The following is a 17371-nucleotide window of genomic DNA, read 5'->3' on the forward strand; positions in this document are numbered from 1 at the left end:
TTCCTAAGCCAGGAAGCTCCCTGTAAAGTTGTTGAGGTGGCTTTGGGGTGTCTGCATCAGTGGGTGTGTGTCAAGTTTAGTCTTTCCCTGTACAGACAGATATTTAGTATTTGCTATGATAGATATTTGCTTACATAGATATATGGGCAATAATGGGAGAGGTCAGTGGAAAAAGGTGGGTTACAGGTTTGTCTCTGCAGGTGGAGTATACTTCTAGGTGAATTTATATTTCAGTGTACTTACCTACACGAATACTCAGCAAATGATATGGAAATCAAAGAATGGAGGAAAGTGTAAAGAGAAGCCTTGCCAGCTATAGATGGGTACTTTAAAATATGTTTATGGATTGCTTCAGCTGTGAGATAATTGCTAGACTTTTCATTGCCTGCTCTTCCATAATGATACACCAATTGTCTCATGGACCTTGAACTGTCAGGTCGGCAGTGTTCATTAGTATTTCATTGTCCCTTAGCTGCTGTCTTGTGGTAACTGTTTACAACAGTGGTTATTTCTCATACTTTGTTTATTACTTTGGGTTTTAATGTCTCTCATCAGGAGCCATAAATTAGTAACTCAGTCATTTTACTGTGGAGTGAACATGTTTGTCAGCGAGTCCAGGTAACAGATTGGATAGAAAGAAGGGTGTGGATAAGGAGAAGGCATTAATTTCGTCTTGAGGAAAGATTTAACAAAGAAATGGACTACACTGGATTGTAACTTTGTGTCCAGGAACCTCTGAAGTGGCAGGAAAAGCCACATACCTTATAATACTGCTTTTGCAAGATTATGCTTCTTTTCTGTGGATGCAAATAAATCAGGCAAAAATCTGTATTTGGCTTTTAGATATTCTCAGGCCTGTTGTTTAGCCCAAAGGCTTCTACTGAAACCAAGCCACAGACCAACAGAAGTCATGCTGAGATGAATGTATGGCAAAGCTTTTAGCTGAGCTTTTTTTTTTTGATGTCTTAAAGCTAATGCTTTGTTTACCAACAATAAAGACCTAAAATAGAAATGGATGTAGAAATTAGCTTAGAAAGGAACCTGCTCCTCAATTATTACACCTTGTTTTTTTTTTTTTTTACAAACAGGCTCTTGGACAGAAGCAAGGAGTAATCTTTACAGTGGAAGTAAACAAATGGCCTTGTGGTTGCATGTAAAATTTCCATTATCAAAACACCTCTTACTGAATGTAAAGAAATAAGACTTTCTGGATGCTAATTTCTGGACATTCTAGCCAAAATAACTTGTGATTGGATTTGGTGTGGCTATTGGAAAGAGGCAAGCTCGTCCTTGTAAGATTCCAAGGTCTCTGTGATGATGTTTTGCTGAGGGTGATTTGAATTTCTCTGGCTATGATTGCCAGATGAGTTTGCAATTATTCTGTTAGTTAAGTCAGCAAACCTAATGTTTAATTCTCCTTCTGTTACTATATTCACTTTGTACCAGAGGTAATTCAGAGCTTGTTAGTTGTTTGTAAAATTTGAAAGTGGGAAGGAATTTGTTTGTCCCTTGACATATAAACTGGTATCTAGGGATTTTAATTACTTTCTTTCAAAGTGCTGGAGACTGGCCACAGCTAAAGATGGGAGGTGATGGTCTGGCTAATAGCATTAAGTCCCCCTGCCTGCCCTGCTTTCAGATATGCAGGGTGAAGCCATTCACCAGACTTAAATTCAGAAAGGAATTTACCCCAGGGTAGCATGGAACCCTGGTGAGTATTTTTGTCCTTGCCTGTCCTTTCTGCTTGTTTCCACAGGGGGCCTTCAGTAGAATAACTACGCCGTTGTCAAAGGCTCAGGCAGTGACCTGATCTCTTCTGCTCCCTTTTTTGTAGTATGGGCTGCCTTAAGTTTGCAGCTGTGCTAGGAATGTTCTTGTGGGGGTACCTCCTAAAGACCCTTTCAGACTAAATAGATAGTATGTGTTTATATGCTTTGATCTGCCTAGATTCTTAAGCAAACAGCACAAATTCGAGATGAGAGTTGAGTCTCAGGACTGCTCCTCTCCTCTGCTGTCATTTAGATTAGCTGTGCAAGAGCTAACATGTAGATTTGTGCTACATCTGTCTTTCTTTTGCAGATGCTTGAAGGCACCAGTTGTTACTGCAGAAGATTGCATCATAAAAATTGTTCTCTTTCCTTCACCGAACTGAGTTCTCACTCAAAGTAAGCCATCCTTTTCTGTACAATCTCAGTGCCAGGAATCAGTGAAGTTACCATACTTGCACCTGAAATCATTCTGCTTTAGATAAAAGGGTATTTAATGAATCATTTCACTATGTTGCAGTGCTCAGCAGTACGGATCTGCAGCGTGATTCCTGAAAGCAATCAGTGTGTCAGGAAAAAAACAACATAGCAGCAACCAAGACTGAAGGATGTGTAGGGGTTAGTAGTCTCTCTTGATATGTTTGAATTTAATTCCCTCTTAGCTGAGCAGGGTAAGGTTGTCTCAAGGATGTCTGCTATAGCAACTTGGAGCCTAACTTGTCTTGGTTTGGGGAAGAAGGCAAATGAAGGGAAGTAACTAAGGGAAAATGGGCTTAGGAAAGCTCTAACTTTGACTAGAGGTGGGGTTGCAAAATATTAGTACTACAGCCTCCCAAAAGTTAGATGTTGGCTGCAAACACACTGCCTGCTTCTGAGTGGGATGTGAAACCAAAGAGGTGCCCTTGTGAATATCCCAGGGACTTGGCTAGCCTAACTCCTGAGCACAGAAAGGGTATAGAGACCTGAATGATGGCTACTGTTGTAAAACTTGAAATGAAGTTTTAAAGATTTTGCAGTGGAGTGTAAACAGTGTGCTGTTAGAGTATGTGAGAGACTTGTGGGGGCCCACTTGCACACTGAACTGGTTGTAGAAACCTTAATATAACAGGTCTCTCTTTTGGTTCCTAACCCCAGGCCCTGGGGAAAGCAGCTACTTCTGTGCTGTGGAGGGTCAACATGAGTTCATGCCTCCAAATGGTGTGAGGTCCTGGCTAAACAAAAGAGCACAGTGTAGGCCTTGAGCTGGAAGTAGGAGCAATTCAATCCTGTGCAGAAATCTGGATTTAATGCCAAATGGTAGCAGGAACTACTGGGCACCAGGACTGTTTGTTTGTTGGATGTTTCTTAATCATGAAGTGAATGAGCAAATGAAAGATTTATTTTGCTACCTGTAGCATTTTAAATAGTCATTGCTAGAAACAATTTTTATTAATAAACTTGGTAAATACTGTAAATGCTTAGTTCTGTCTTAAGCCATCCAGTGTCACAGCTGGAGGCTTGGTATGCAATATTTTCATGATGACACTGTTTGCTGTCAGTTTGCCAGTATACTCACAGAACAAATACTTCTGTGAAGGCCATTGCTTTTATGGGGCAACTCAAGATGAAAGGTACATCAATTCAAGCATGGAGTTAGCCCATGGGCTCAATTATAGGTGGAATTTGGGATTTTCATAATCATAAATGAAGAATATTTTTCTCTAAGGTCTGAAAGTTTTTGTCATTGTTGGTTTTGGGTTTTTTTTACATTGAAGCCTACACAGTGCTGGCAGTCAGGAGAGGTTCCACCTTCAGGAAGTATTGATGGCCTGTGTAGTTGGGACGTTGATAGATATGCAGCAGCTGGTTTCCACTTTATCAGGAGTTGAGGAAGGCATGCAGCTCTGATGGTGCTGTCACAGGAGCAGCCCTCAAAGAAAGACATCTGCAATAAAACAGAAGTACTCCCAATCACACTGCCAAGTATTTGAAAGCTGACTGGGTTTTGCCTAGGTTGTACAAAGCAATCCAAAGACTGCAAGGGTCCATAGGGACGCTTCTGCTGAGCCCTAGGACTAGCAAAGCCCTTATATTCATTTTCTATAGTATGTGCAGATCATTAGTGCTGCCTTCCTTTCTCTTCCTTTCCACTAGAGAATGGTGGATCTCCCTTTGGGACTCTGAAAGTGGGGAGCGACTGTTATCATTATTTCATGCTGAAAGTATCCTGTTAGCAGCCTTTTGACAAGATTTTGGGAGCATTTAGAGAAAGTGAAACCCTATTTGCTCTTTGATAGCTCTGTGGATGACTTTATCACAAATTCATTCAACTTTGTGCCCACCTCATGCTCCCAGTCCTGGGTTTCTAGAAATCTTCTGTAATGTGGAAGACAGACAAAGAAGGAATAATTCCACTACATCTGAATCGTGATGAAGTTTTCACATCTCTTAATGATACTGGAAAAAAAAAAAAGACTCTCCTGTCCAACACAAGCCACTGAGCACTTTAGGTCTGCTGGACTGCCGATCTTAGGAGCAGTAAAATCAAGTTAGAAATATTAAATTAAGTGATATTGTTTGGTGATATTCCTTACATTTGTTTGATATAGGTTATTTCAAACTTATTTGTCTGACATCTTAAAAACCTAAGACGATATAAACTGCTACCAACCTTAAAGCAAGCTGCAGGAGCCTAGAAGACTTGCCAGTGAAAACTTGTTCTTAACTTGTTCTCAACTTGTTCTTAATGTCTCCTTGAGAGTCTCTGAACATTTGCAAACAAAAGCAAGTGCAGCCCCTAAGTGGTCCTTAAAAATAGGAATTGTCACCATCCCTATCTCAGGTGGAATATTTTGGAGAAGTTTAACTACTCCTAAGCTCTAGACTGTGGCAGAATCTAGAATGCAGACACCCTACCTATCACTCTGATCTCTGAATAATTATTTCTGTTGGTTCTTGCCTTTTGCCAGAGGAATGCCAGCACATAATCTACACATGACTACAGAGCCCAGGTTCTCAATTGCACTTACTGAACCAGATACTTTGTTGCAGTAAGTAGGCATATGCTAATTGCTGTCTGGGGAACTGGTCTCTTCTTTCTTTATTTTATTCCTGCTGAAGACAAATGAAGTATTTTGATTTCATGTTCTAAGCAGACAAGCAGATACTGTACCTGAACTGCTATGTTATTTTGCAAATCTGTGTTAGCTAAGCATGCTAACACACATATTCCTTACGCTGTGCAGTTCCCATAAATGCACAATATTAGGTGTTTGTGAGCAAGAGGAAACATGCTTTTTCACACCTCTGCCCTGAGAGCCAAGTTGCTCATGCTCCATTTCCCTCTGGCTGAAGCATGGTGTTTTTATGTACACCAAATATTTGCAGTAGCTGAACAGCCTACTTAATGCAGTGAAGGACAGGCAGGAGGGCAGAGGTAGTGTCCCATGTACAAAAGAAAGGACAAGAAGGGCAAAGAATAGTTCTATTTTCCTCTCCAGTGTTGTCAGGGAAGGGCTGGTGAGCATCACTAACTGGTGGGTCATGTGAGTGTGAAATAATGGCTAAATGAGGTCTCTGACATTAGCAAGGAGAGATGTGAGTTTTAAGCAGTCTCCCCAACTGCTGTAAAAGTTGCTTGGTTTTATTCAAGGACTCCATTATCAGAATGTGTTCTAGGCAAAACAAAGTCAAAGCCTACCATTTCAAGCCAAGATGAAGTGATTTAAAATTAAACACATACTACATAAGGTTGCAGCGTCCTAATAGTTCTGTGCTCTCTGTACTGTGTTCTCTTCCCAAAAGTCTCCAGAACTTTGCTGAAAAGCAGTAGTATCCCTGATAAGTATAGAGCTGGGATCTATTCCTAGATTGAAAACTTGTGAAAATAGAGAACTTAGATGAAAGAATCAGATTTTCCCTTCACTTACACTTACCAGCAATGTGCAGTTGGACCTTTAAAATTTATGTAACTTATCATGCCCTAACTTATCATGAACCACTGGCTGATTGTGAATATATTTTAAACCTATTCCTCCTCTTCCCTGAAAATGTGAAAGAAATAAGATTTCCCTCTGGACTGCACAACTTTAATTTGTTTGAAGAAAGATTTGTTTGAACCAGGGTTTTGGAATGCATTCACTGTTTATTTAGTATGAGAGCAGTAACTCAGTGTGTGTCAGCCAGCCTCTGCAAAGAGACAATTTTTGGCATTTACTGCACCACAGTCAAGAATGCTTCTCTATTCCCTAGGTTTCAATAAATACAGTCTGCCCTGGATTTTGGCATTTCATACAAGATCCAAGAGCTATATCAGACATTGAGGGACCAGATCTCAGGGAGATGGACATAGGCTGGGACAAATATCAGTAAGATCCAACATTTGACCTCGGGGCATTCCTTTTTTATAGAGCTGAATATTGTGGGAAATAGAATTCTGCAGTGGCAAATAGCAAAAATACAGAAAAGACAGAAGTTTAACTGATTTTGACATTACTAAACAAGACAGACATACAGGAAAGGGAGTGTTGCCTGTTTCCATGTGTATTTCTGAGAAATCGTGTTCTGTTCTGGAGTTGGGATTGCAAAAAGATTCACTCTTTTGAAATGAATGGAAAAGGTTGAATTCTTACCCATGGGGAAGAGCTCAGGTGTGCCAACAAATGGGTATGATCACACATGTGATAGCAAGTAAATGGAAGATGCTTTATGATTTCAAGAGATGTGATTTATAAGGAATCTGTATCAAGACAATAGGAGCAAATGTATTCATGCAGTTTGTGGATGATGTGTGGCACTTGCTCATGACCAGGCCTGAAAAATGTGGCCTTTTCAGAATTATGCCACTAAAAGACATTCCTGCTGCTATGGCTCATACTGAAAGGATATCAAAATAATGAGAAAAGTACCTTTGCAAGTATTAATCCTTTGCCTCACTTTAACAGACACAGCTTTTATGTTAGGAAAACTGTACCCGTTGCAAATCTGATTTAACATTGTATCATTGTACAATAACACAGTATGATCATAACCAAGTTGCATACATCAGCCCACAACAGAAGTTTTTATCAGCTAGCCCTGCCAGCCTTTCCCTAGGTGATGTAAAGATATTCTTTACCTAGGAACAGTCACTCTACTTTGTTTTAGTATCTTCAAGTTATGAAAAGGCCTTGGAAATAGCTTTGATATTAAACAGATTATTTCCTTCACCTTTAGAGAAACTTTGCATCGCCTTACTGAATTTGCCTGTCTCTAAAGTTGCTTGGAGAGACTGTGTGACCATAATCTTAAGGGATAAACTATACTCACTTTCTTAAACTGTGATGTGCTGCTAAGCAGAACTTACTTTTAGAATTACATGGCAAGACCTGATGGAATTGCAGAAACTGAACCGCTTCTGGAAGTCAGGATCATTCTTCGTTTTTAAAAGGTAATGGTGTTCTGAGTAACTGGGCACTCATAGGTACTCTAGCAGCCTTTTTTTGCCATAAAGGAATTGCATTGTTTCACAGAGGGCTGCAGGTCAAGGTGGTCACTGCAACATTCACAGCAGTGACCCAGAAGCTCTTATTGTCATAAAAAAATGATCTGCAATATAAACATTTAGAAAGACTCATAGTCCACCCTGTTGTCTGTGTCAGAGCAGGGCACTGGCATACTGAGGTTTCCACTTCTCTTTCCCACTTCTGAAAATTTGCTGAGATGAAAGTTGAGAGCTGTGAGCAGACATTGTGCTTGCTTTTATATACCTCAGTCCTAATGCCCCATCTGCAAAAAGTAACACAAAAGAGACCATTTTAAGCTGTGGGGATTTCTCATGTTTTGTCTTTATTGTAGTTATGATGTTTATTGCATTTCCCACGGGGGACTCTTATTTTTTCTGTGTTTCACACTGCATTTGCTGGTGCTGTGTGCAAGTTGAGTTATGTAACTGTGGGGTAGACTGCACTTTGAGCTGCTGTTAACTGTTTTGTGTGGTCCATCTGACCCAATGTGAGATAGGTACAAGCACATGTATGAGTATATTAAAATGGTTCTTTATAGAACCTCTTTTGCCTGCAAGCTCTCAAACTCTGCCGACCTGAGCAGCTTTTGGTGTAGGTCTGTTCCTCTCCATCCCCACCCTGTACTGACTGCCACTTGCCCAAGCTTGTCCCATGGCAAACTTTCCTTTTGACAGCAGATAAACTTTGCTTCAGTTTCAGTACTTTGCCACACACTTTATCCTGGAGACAGGAAAAGTCTCCATCTCACATGGTGTTGTTAGCCTTTGCCTACTAATCCTTTCCATTGTGTTCAGATTTTAGCACAGGCGTGTGAGGAGGAAGTAGTGATTAAAAGTCTCAGTCTCTTCCTGGTGTGTGATTAATTGCAACATCCCAGAAGACTATAAAGACTGAAATAAAGTGGTTCTTATTAGATGTTTATCAGTATAACTATACAACTAACATTGTAAATCAGTTTGGGTCACTTGGTTCAGTGTTTTCCCTTTGAAAGTCTGTTTTAAAAATTCAGAGGGAGAAAACAGCATTAAACTCCAGTTGCTGTCTGTCTGGAACTCAGAATGATTGTTGTTTAATGCTAAAGCAGAGTGCTTTAACATTAAAGTATAGATACTAGGCTAGAGAAAACTGTATTCCTCCATTTTGAAACTTTTCCTCTGGGTTTTTCTTTTCCCTGTTTGGTGCAGGTTTGTAATAAACCTTGACTTGTTCTGTTCCAATTATCATTTTCTTGCACCTAAATCTTAGACTCTGAAAAACAAACTGCTTCATGGAATATGCAAAGCTGGTTATAAAAGCGACCTATATCACCAGTAGATGAGGCATCAGATCAAAACAAACTACTGTACTCCAAAACTAGATTTTTAATCCTATGTATTTGGGGGAGCTCATTCAAGCATGTGAAGACCTTGTCAACATGATCCATTAGTAACTTGGCACACAGATGTACACCTTCGTAGACCTAATTTACTTAAAAGAGCTCTATTTTCAACTACATAGCCTCCACCTCCACTGCAACAAAGGAGTGTTTGTGGCTGTAAGGAAGGAGGGCAGGGCACAGTTTGGGAGACTTAGTGGAGCTCAGCTTTGCTTAGGTTTCAGGCCAAAGAAAAGTGCTTTCAGTGCTGTAGTAAGAAAGAAAAGAGAATGACAAGTGTATTCTGGGGAAATATGAAACCTTCACCTTCACAGCCTTCCATCATAAACCATTTCACTGTTTTTTTTTTTTAACTATATCCACATTAAATGACAGTGGCTAATGTGCATTCACCATTTCCAAACAGGTTAGATACCCTTCTGTCCTGTTTAGTATATTCAGCCCTTTTGTCCCAGACTGTGTTACCTCAGACCACCTGCCTTCATCCTGTTGGATTTCCTTGTCATGATGTTTGCTTACCTGTTGTATTTGACTGGCTGTATTGCTGCTGTTACTGTAAGTACACTATTCAGGACTTGATACTTGTCTGCTGGCAAGTCTCCATGAAAGACCATGAAATCTAGGCCTGGATGCCTTTGGCAACCACACCACACACTTGCTTCACTTAAATGGATGATGGATTTAGCACTGCCAGTGGAAATACCTGTGAGGAAGTACCTGGCAGATCACCTCCATAACAGCCTGTCTGGGCTAGTTTCTGTTTTGAGGACCTCTAAGCATCCTTTCAACCATGACTCCCTTGGTGAAGCCAGCATTTTTAACAGTGTTTTAGAGAGATGCAGTAAAACTGATTTTCTCATGGCTTTGGTAATTGCTGTTGCTGCCAGCTGCCTCTTGAAGATACACAGTCCTGTGGACTAACATTACTTTCCAACCTGATAAAACTGATGCTTTTCACAACAGATTGGTTATATTTTTGTCCAACAGATAAACCAGTTTGGGGGAGAAAAGATATTTTGCTTTTCCATGATGAATGCTAGATAGATGTTTCTACATGACATTTGGCTAGGAAAAAGCTCTTCACATAATAAGTGAGAATTTTCAGACTAGCTGGAGAATCAGTAGTGACTTAAGATTACTATAGCAGCAATGAGGGAGAAATTTGTGCTTGCTTGCATGGGCAGTGCTCTAGTAACTCTGGCTGTGGTACGAAGACTCTGACTCACAAACTTGAGTGGAGCAATTTAAGAAGTTAGACTCTCTGGTCCAGCAGACAAGATGTTTGTGCTTCAGCTGCTGTGTTGTCCAGTCAGGCATGTTAGCTGAAACCATCTGATTTCAGTGTCATAAACCGGGCTCTGAACTGGGACAGAAAGTTGCCACCATGAGTTCTACTGCTGGAGCCAGCCTCTGGGGTACAATTTTCCTCTTAAATTAGCCAAAGGAAAAATGGATAATGCCCTGTTCAATTCCCCATTTGCCCCCTTTCCATGATTTCAGCTGCTTAGGAAGAACAGAGCCAGAATGGCCTCTTACCTTTCCCACTGTGGGTAGTTTTGCAGTGCAATGGTAGGCACTAAATGTATGCAGAGGGTGCACTATGATCAGAGATCTCTTCTGGGTCCTGTAGAAAAAATTCATGACTCTGCATTGCATTTGAACTCTGTTCATTGCTTTCTGCATAGCTGAAGAAAGACTTTGAAGTTGTTCTGACTAATTGATTTGGTCACTGAAAGACCTTTCTTTTTTCATTCTGGAGACAATATAGCTCAGAAAAGGAGGAATTTCCTGTCAAGGTAGCAGAAGGCTATGATTCACCAATCCTGTGGTGCACACACAAGCACCTTTCAGGGCTCTAGTTCTGGCTGTCTGAACATGTGAGCAGCAAACCATATGATGTGCTGGGCTTGATTTTTGTGTGCAGACAATCAGATGCCAACCAGCCAACAGGGGAGGGAGTAGCAAAAAGGCAGGTACTTCCATTCTGAAAATAAAGCACTGGGTTTATGCTTATAAGCATAAATAAGTAATAATATAGTAAGTATAACATACTATAATAAGATTTCTGTTGCTTATTCCTCTTAATTTCACTAGTCTCATCTATAAAACCACAAAGTATTAGCCAAAGAAAAGCTAAGACCATGGCAGTAATCTAACAGCAAAACAAACACTGGAAAAACAAGGCTAATCACCTATTTGTTAGTCTTATTGTTTATTTTATTACAGGTCAGTGAACAAAAAACAGTCATAAGATGTTAATCTCTCTAGCTGTTTGATCTTAACCACCCCCTCACCACTGCTCTCTCATGGGCTCAGTAGTAATATCCCCTCCTCCCCTCTTGAAATGACCTAATTTCAAAGTATAATTTCTCTCTGTTTTGGCTTTTAAGGGGTCAGACTGATGCTGTTTGAGTTGGGATGAAATTTGCTTAGGTCTGTCATTGGCTGCTGCCTATGGTTCTCCTGAATTTGTTTCAGAGAAGATTAGCCAGTTAATTTGTAATTTATGAATGTATTGAGCTGTGATTAGTGACAGCCCATCTAGGGAATGGGGAGTGTTGTCAGGCAGCACAGCATGGACATATGAGGTTACTATTAGAGATGTAAAAATGGGGATTGGAAGATAGACTTCAGTGCTACTTGGCACTGCAGGGAGATGCTTTTTCTTTAGCTGAGCCCTTTATCAAAATAAGAAAGCAGGATGGTTAAAGAGGAGAGCTGAGAGGCACAGGCCACATCATCCTGCCCAATGCTGGATCCTGTATGGGAGTTCCAAAGCACTGTGGAAAAGGGAAAGTGTGTATTCCCTGCCTCTGAAGTGCTGCATCCCTCATTGTCCCTGGAAAAGTAGCATAGTGCCTTGAGGAGCAGTAGGGATGCACTGGCAGAATGTAAGCTCCCAATATACTGGCAGGAGGAAGCAGGAGAGAAATGGATAATGGAAGAGGAATGGATGTCTTAGATGCAAGATATGAGGGTGGACAGGAAGGAATGGCTGTGAAGATTTAAAAACAAACAAAACCCCAACTAAAGCACAAGTTGCAAATGTATTACTGAAGCTAAGGTAGAAGACATCAGTTAACTCACCTACAACTAAGTGAAGTACCTGAAGTCTAGGTCTTTTATTATGTCTTTGCTTCATTTGCTTTCCTCAATTTGAGTTTGTTCCAGGCTTCCTTGGAGAGATTCCTTGTTTTGCTTCTGTAGTTCCCTGCAGGATGCAAATATTAATAAGCACAAGCACAGCAGGCAGGGCTGAATCCATCAGGAGAGATGGGGACTGCAGGGCAGATCAGCCTCCCTCCTGCTGTGTGACATGTGATGCACGTTGAACTCAGGGCTGTGGGGGAGCCCCCTTGCTCTGGTTCAGCAAATCCAGCACTGCTGCTGGAATGTTTTCTTAGCTCTGTTGCTTAGTGGAGCAGTGGTAAACAAAAGGCTTTAGCAAATCATGGACAAATGAAAGGCAGAACCTATTTCATGAACATGCTAGGCTAATCTGACATTACTGGGTTCTTTATGGAGTCAGTGGTTTTGTTAATTTCTTTTAAAATAGGCTTTCTTTTCTTTTAACCTAAGAGTGATGGTAGTAAATGTTTTGGGTTTTTTCAGGGATATTAGGTGGAAGAATACTTTCCATGTGTATATTACTGGAGTTAACTTTCCAGCTCATGAGTGACACCTCCTGCCAATGTCATGCAATCCAATTTAGAATTGACACTGTTTAGTGTTGTTATGAAACATGTCATGCTAAAGAGAGCTGAGAAGGGCAGACAAGACTGGGACATTCGGTGTTGCATTGCAAAAACTGTTCTACTGGCTCATGTGAATGCTCCAGACCTACTTTGTCATTCTGCTGCTTTCCTCTGGTCAGTGTGTCCAGTTGCTTGCAGTCCTTCTTAGCTCTCCTTGCTGAATGAGGACCTTGCTTCTGATGGTGCTGTTGGTGTCTGGTACTTGATGCCTTGGGGGAGAGAGAGCCTTGTATCATCCTGGGCTTAGAGTGCCAGCAGGCTGGTTTCCAGACCTACTGCACGGGCCCACTTGCAATACGTGGTTGGAGGTAAGAGGTTCTGGCTTCAAATTCTTTAATGCTCCTGAAGTTACTCTCATTTTTGCTGCAATTGGAAAAGAAACAGGCAAGTTGTAGGTGGCTCTCAGTGGACAGTGGCATGACTGACCTTTGCAAAACTTCTAGTATTAGTCTAAGTTTAAAAACAAGCAATAATTAATAGACATAAAGGCTGTCAAAGGCTACTGGAAACATGTAGTCTTGTTTACCTCCACTTGAGGAAAATGCACTTTTGCAATTGTCATGAATTTCAGGAGCCTGAGCTAGATGCCATTTTTAGGCTACAATGACAAAACTCCTCTACATTCCCCCATCTTCCCAAGACAACAGGCACAGCCCACGGTTTACACCATCCTTTCCCTGTGCAGCTGTTGGAGCTCAGCAGGCTGGAACTTGGTGGCTCTGCTGGGCCAGGTCCTGCTGCCTGGTGTTCCCCTGCCCTGGCTTTGTGGGAGGTGGGGTGAAATGTGCTCACTTTGCTTCTGGCCCTGCCCTGCAGCTTCAGGGCCAGTCAGCGTGGCAGGTGGATGCAGGGAGATCTTCAAAGGTTGAATCCGGTGGTCCTGACAGGACAGCAACTCACAGACTTGTATACCTGCAGAAATGATGTGCTTAGCCAATGGGCACACAGGTCAGCAGAAGCCAAGTTAAGTGCTTCAGCAGTCCTGGGGGATAAAGGAGCACCATTTGTAGTGTCCATCTGAACTGCCTCAAGGGTGTGACTTGGGCTCCCTAAGTATCTATATATTTTAATAAAGTTAGCACATGATTTTCAAGGAGATTTAAGCCAAGGCTTAAAAACTGATGAGGGATAACAGGAAATCTCCACCAGTTTACTTCAGTGGGGGAAAAAAATCCCCAGAGAGTTAATTTTCAGATGGGCTGGATTCCAGCTCTTTGAGTCTAGGACTCTTAAGGAAGCATAATACGAGTTCCAAGAGTTACTGATAATTTAAAACAGTAGATTTAACCTTTAAATGAATTAGGACTTTACAAAATAAAGCATCCTTAGTTTCCCAGCTCATCAAAGCATTTTCTTTGCTTTCTCATAGAGTGGGAATGATCTTTAGTGCATGATTAAAATGAAGCAGTGCTGTTGGCTGAAGCTGAAGAGCCTGATAACATTAGCTTATCTTCTTCAGAAAATTTTGTAACTTTGCTACCTTTTGATCATTAAGGAAGTATCTCTGAGTCCACAAGGGGCAAGATCTAAGCAAGTGGACAGTAACACGAGCTGAGAGAAATACTACTTCTGTTCTTTCTTTATCTCTGCTTGCATAACATCAGAATATAAATCAAAGCTAAAAAAGGCCCACCTCTCCTCCTCCCAAAGGAAAAAAAACCCCACCAAAACCCAAATGCAAACTCAAAAAGCCCACCACAGGAAACAGCATGAATAGCTAGCTGGAAACCTTTCAAGAAAACTTTGCTCCTCTGCAGTGTATGGTGAGCACTCAAAACAGAGATTTCTATAAATATCCCGGGTTGGACATTCAAGTATTCCTGTTCATAAGAAGCAAGGCTGTAAAAATATACAGTGTAACATTCACAGCAAAAGGAGGGACAGTTGATCCACCCACTTATCCCAGGAGCAGAGAGGAAGATCCCTCCTTCTAAATAACATATTGTGAAATGCCCCTACATCACAACTAGTGACATTTCTAGTTCTTGATGTGGAAGAATTCAACTAAGAGAGGTTACAGCCAAGGCTATTTTGGTACGTGTAACTGTGAGCTGGAATGAGCTCTAGCACTTTCTGGACACTGGGTGTCAGTCTGTCATTAATATTACAGCTAAGCATGTCTGAGATTTAAAAACAATGTTAAGTGCACCACAAACACTGTGAATTACATGTAAATTGTCTGTTACAGTCTGACTACAATTCCACATCAACTTGAAATAGTTGGTTAGGAAACATCTATGAATTATATGTTACTGAAAAAACAATCTATATATTCCAGTACAAGAGACCACCTACAAAAATAGAGGCAAAACCTTTTCCAAGATAGGATTAAAATAGGATCTGAGAAAAAATCAATCAAGAAAGAACACAACATACACAGTACTGAAAGTACTTTACCCTTGTAAAGAGTTTAGAAATGGGAAACAGACAGAATGAGCCCATTTAAGATGACCATCAGCCTCAAGCATCAGCTTGCAGCTTGCCTGCATCCCCATCAGTGATGTATGTTCTCTCATATAATGCCATCTATTGACCTGCTGCCACTTCCCAGTTTCTTAGCATTGGCTTCCTCTCCCTACTGTGTGTCTATTAATCAGATCTATATGGTAGAAAGAGGGGATGGACTGGGAAGAAGACAGGATATAAGAGGTGAAATCACTGCAAAGAAAAAAGCCAGCACTTGGCCCACCAATTCATTGTAACATTGAAGTGCATGCTCTACTCCTCTGTTCCATGATACACACAGCTGTTAATGAATATTGCCCTTGTATTCTCTGTCCCATAAATGCACAGAAGAAATCATGCTCTACCTGTGTCAGCTCTTGCAACAGGCCTCAGGATCTGGGTTTGGAGCCTCTCTGACTTGGGATACTTCTGAAGAGGAATTCCCTCTTTCTTGTCTCTGCCTCAGTTTGTGTGCCAGGGAAATCAGGCTATGGCTTCTTGCAGGATGGCTGCTTTCTCATGTTGCTTAGAAACAATACTGCTAAGCTGAGAGAAATTAAAAGGAAAAAAAACAGCAAATCAAAACCACCACAGAGAAGAGGTTAAACCTCCAGCTTGCATTATCATTTTCAAGCTAGATGATGCTAATACACTTCCAGGCATTGAGTTTTGCTGCTGAGCCTCTAGTGGTTGGTTGGAAACCTAGCAGACTTGCTAAGAAGGGAGACAGACTATTCACTGGGTTTTCTGATGGATCTAATTACTTGTAAATGAAGCTACCAACTTCTTCTACTGTTTCAGAATTCTACCACATGGAACAATGAAAAATGAGAACTGATACCTCCCCAGAGCCCATCTAGTGTTCCATTAGCAGTGTTTGTGGCATATAGCAAGGATCCTGGCTACTTGTTCTTTCATTAATGTTATGTTTCTGCTTACAGTATTGGGAGAAATTTTACAGTCAAGAAATCCCAACATGCGGTTCTAAACACCACTGTTGTCCTTCCAATGGATGCAGGGCTCATCTTTCATGGGATTGCTGATGGTAGCCAATCTGTCATGATGGCTAGTAAGGGAGGTTTGCAGGCTGTAGTTCTGAATGAAAAAGCCATCCCTCTCCTTGGAAATGTACTTCTGTTAATAAATGATTTCCTAGTAAAAAATAGGAATCAGTTTATGAGACATGATCATAATGTTGTCTCTCTTTGTGATAGTCTAAGAAAACATACAAGGAAATGTATTAACACGAGACACAGATGTTCTCCAGGAAGAAATCTACTTAGCATTTATAGAATTTGTGCTGTGCTTTCTCTGTTCTTTCATTTGCCTTTCTCACTTATTCTATGGCAAAAGGAGCACCAAGCTTAGCACTTCCCCATTTTTCATCCCAGCAGAGGAGCTGGTAATTAAGTTGGATTTGATTTCTGAGAGCATCCTCCATGCAGGCATCGTGGCAAACATATCAAAAATAGAGCTGCTGCTTGTTTGCTCTGAGAAACACAGATCTACTGCCTGCCAGGCATAACTCCCCCAGTTAACACCCACCCAGGGCCTATCTGCTGCTATGGCCAGGCAAGAGGGAAAAGTGACCTTCACAAAGTGAACACAGCCGTGCCAGGACTGACCCAACGTCCTGCTAACCCAACCCCTCTCCTGTTATGTGGCCTTAAAAGTGATACCCTGATGAAGAAAGGGACTTTCCTGAAATGAGTCTGGTCCCTAGTCCTTGGGTGAGCTCATCCCTGCCATTTCCCCCAAAGTAAGAAATGCTTCTGTATCATTTCAAGGTGGGGAAAGCCACTGTGTTTGTTCTCTTGCCCAGTAAAAATAAATAACATTCACTAATGGATGCCCATGGAAGAGATGGGGGAGCTGTGCCAGCAGGCATCAAGCTGTGTCAGTGTATTTCTCTGTTCTCCAATTCAGGACCTTCTTGAGCAAAAAGTGTTGCCTTGGCCATTAATAGCTCCTGCTTGTTTTTAACTTCTCCAAATTTGTCCAATCACTTTCAGAATAAGTGAAATTGAAATTTTGAGAAATGACACCAGCAACATCTCCTGGCAAAGATTTACACTGTTTCAATAGAGCTGTGTGGGAAAGGGTCTCTGATTTTAAGAAGCCAACTGTTAATTTAATTTACTGACCAGTATTCTTAATAAACTTAGAAGAGGAAATTTAGGCCCCAAACTGCGGAATTTGTCACACATGGATCATACAGTGTACCTTAGAGGACACTTACATCTTTTTCCCACACCCATAGCACTAGCATTTAATGGCAGTCTGTTTCCCTAGAGCAAGAAACAAAGCTGCAATTCTGTGCCTGCAGAATTGTTACCCATTGCACATCTAATTTTCAGGATAGGTATGGAGAGTGTTTTGTCACTCTCCATAATTAGGTTGGAATTAATAAATATATTCAACAATTGCCATTATCTAATGCTCATCTGCTATGTATTAACAAATACCTCATAAAATAAGAGTAGGGTTTAGGACTCTTGCAAAGGGCTACCTTTGTCTGTGGCAGAGGTATGACGTTCAGATTTTAGA

This window comes from Ammospiza caudacuta, chromosome 8 (assembly GCF_027887145.1).
Source record: "Ammospiza caudacuta isolate bAmmCau1 chromosome 8, bAmmCau1.pri, whole genome shotgun sequence".
Taxonomy (NCBI): Eukaryota; Metazoa; Chordata; class Aves; order Passeriformes; family Passerellidae; genus Ammospiza; species Ammospiza caudacuta.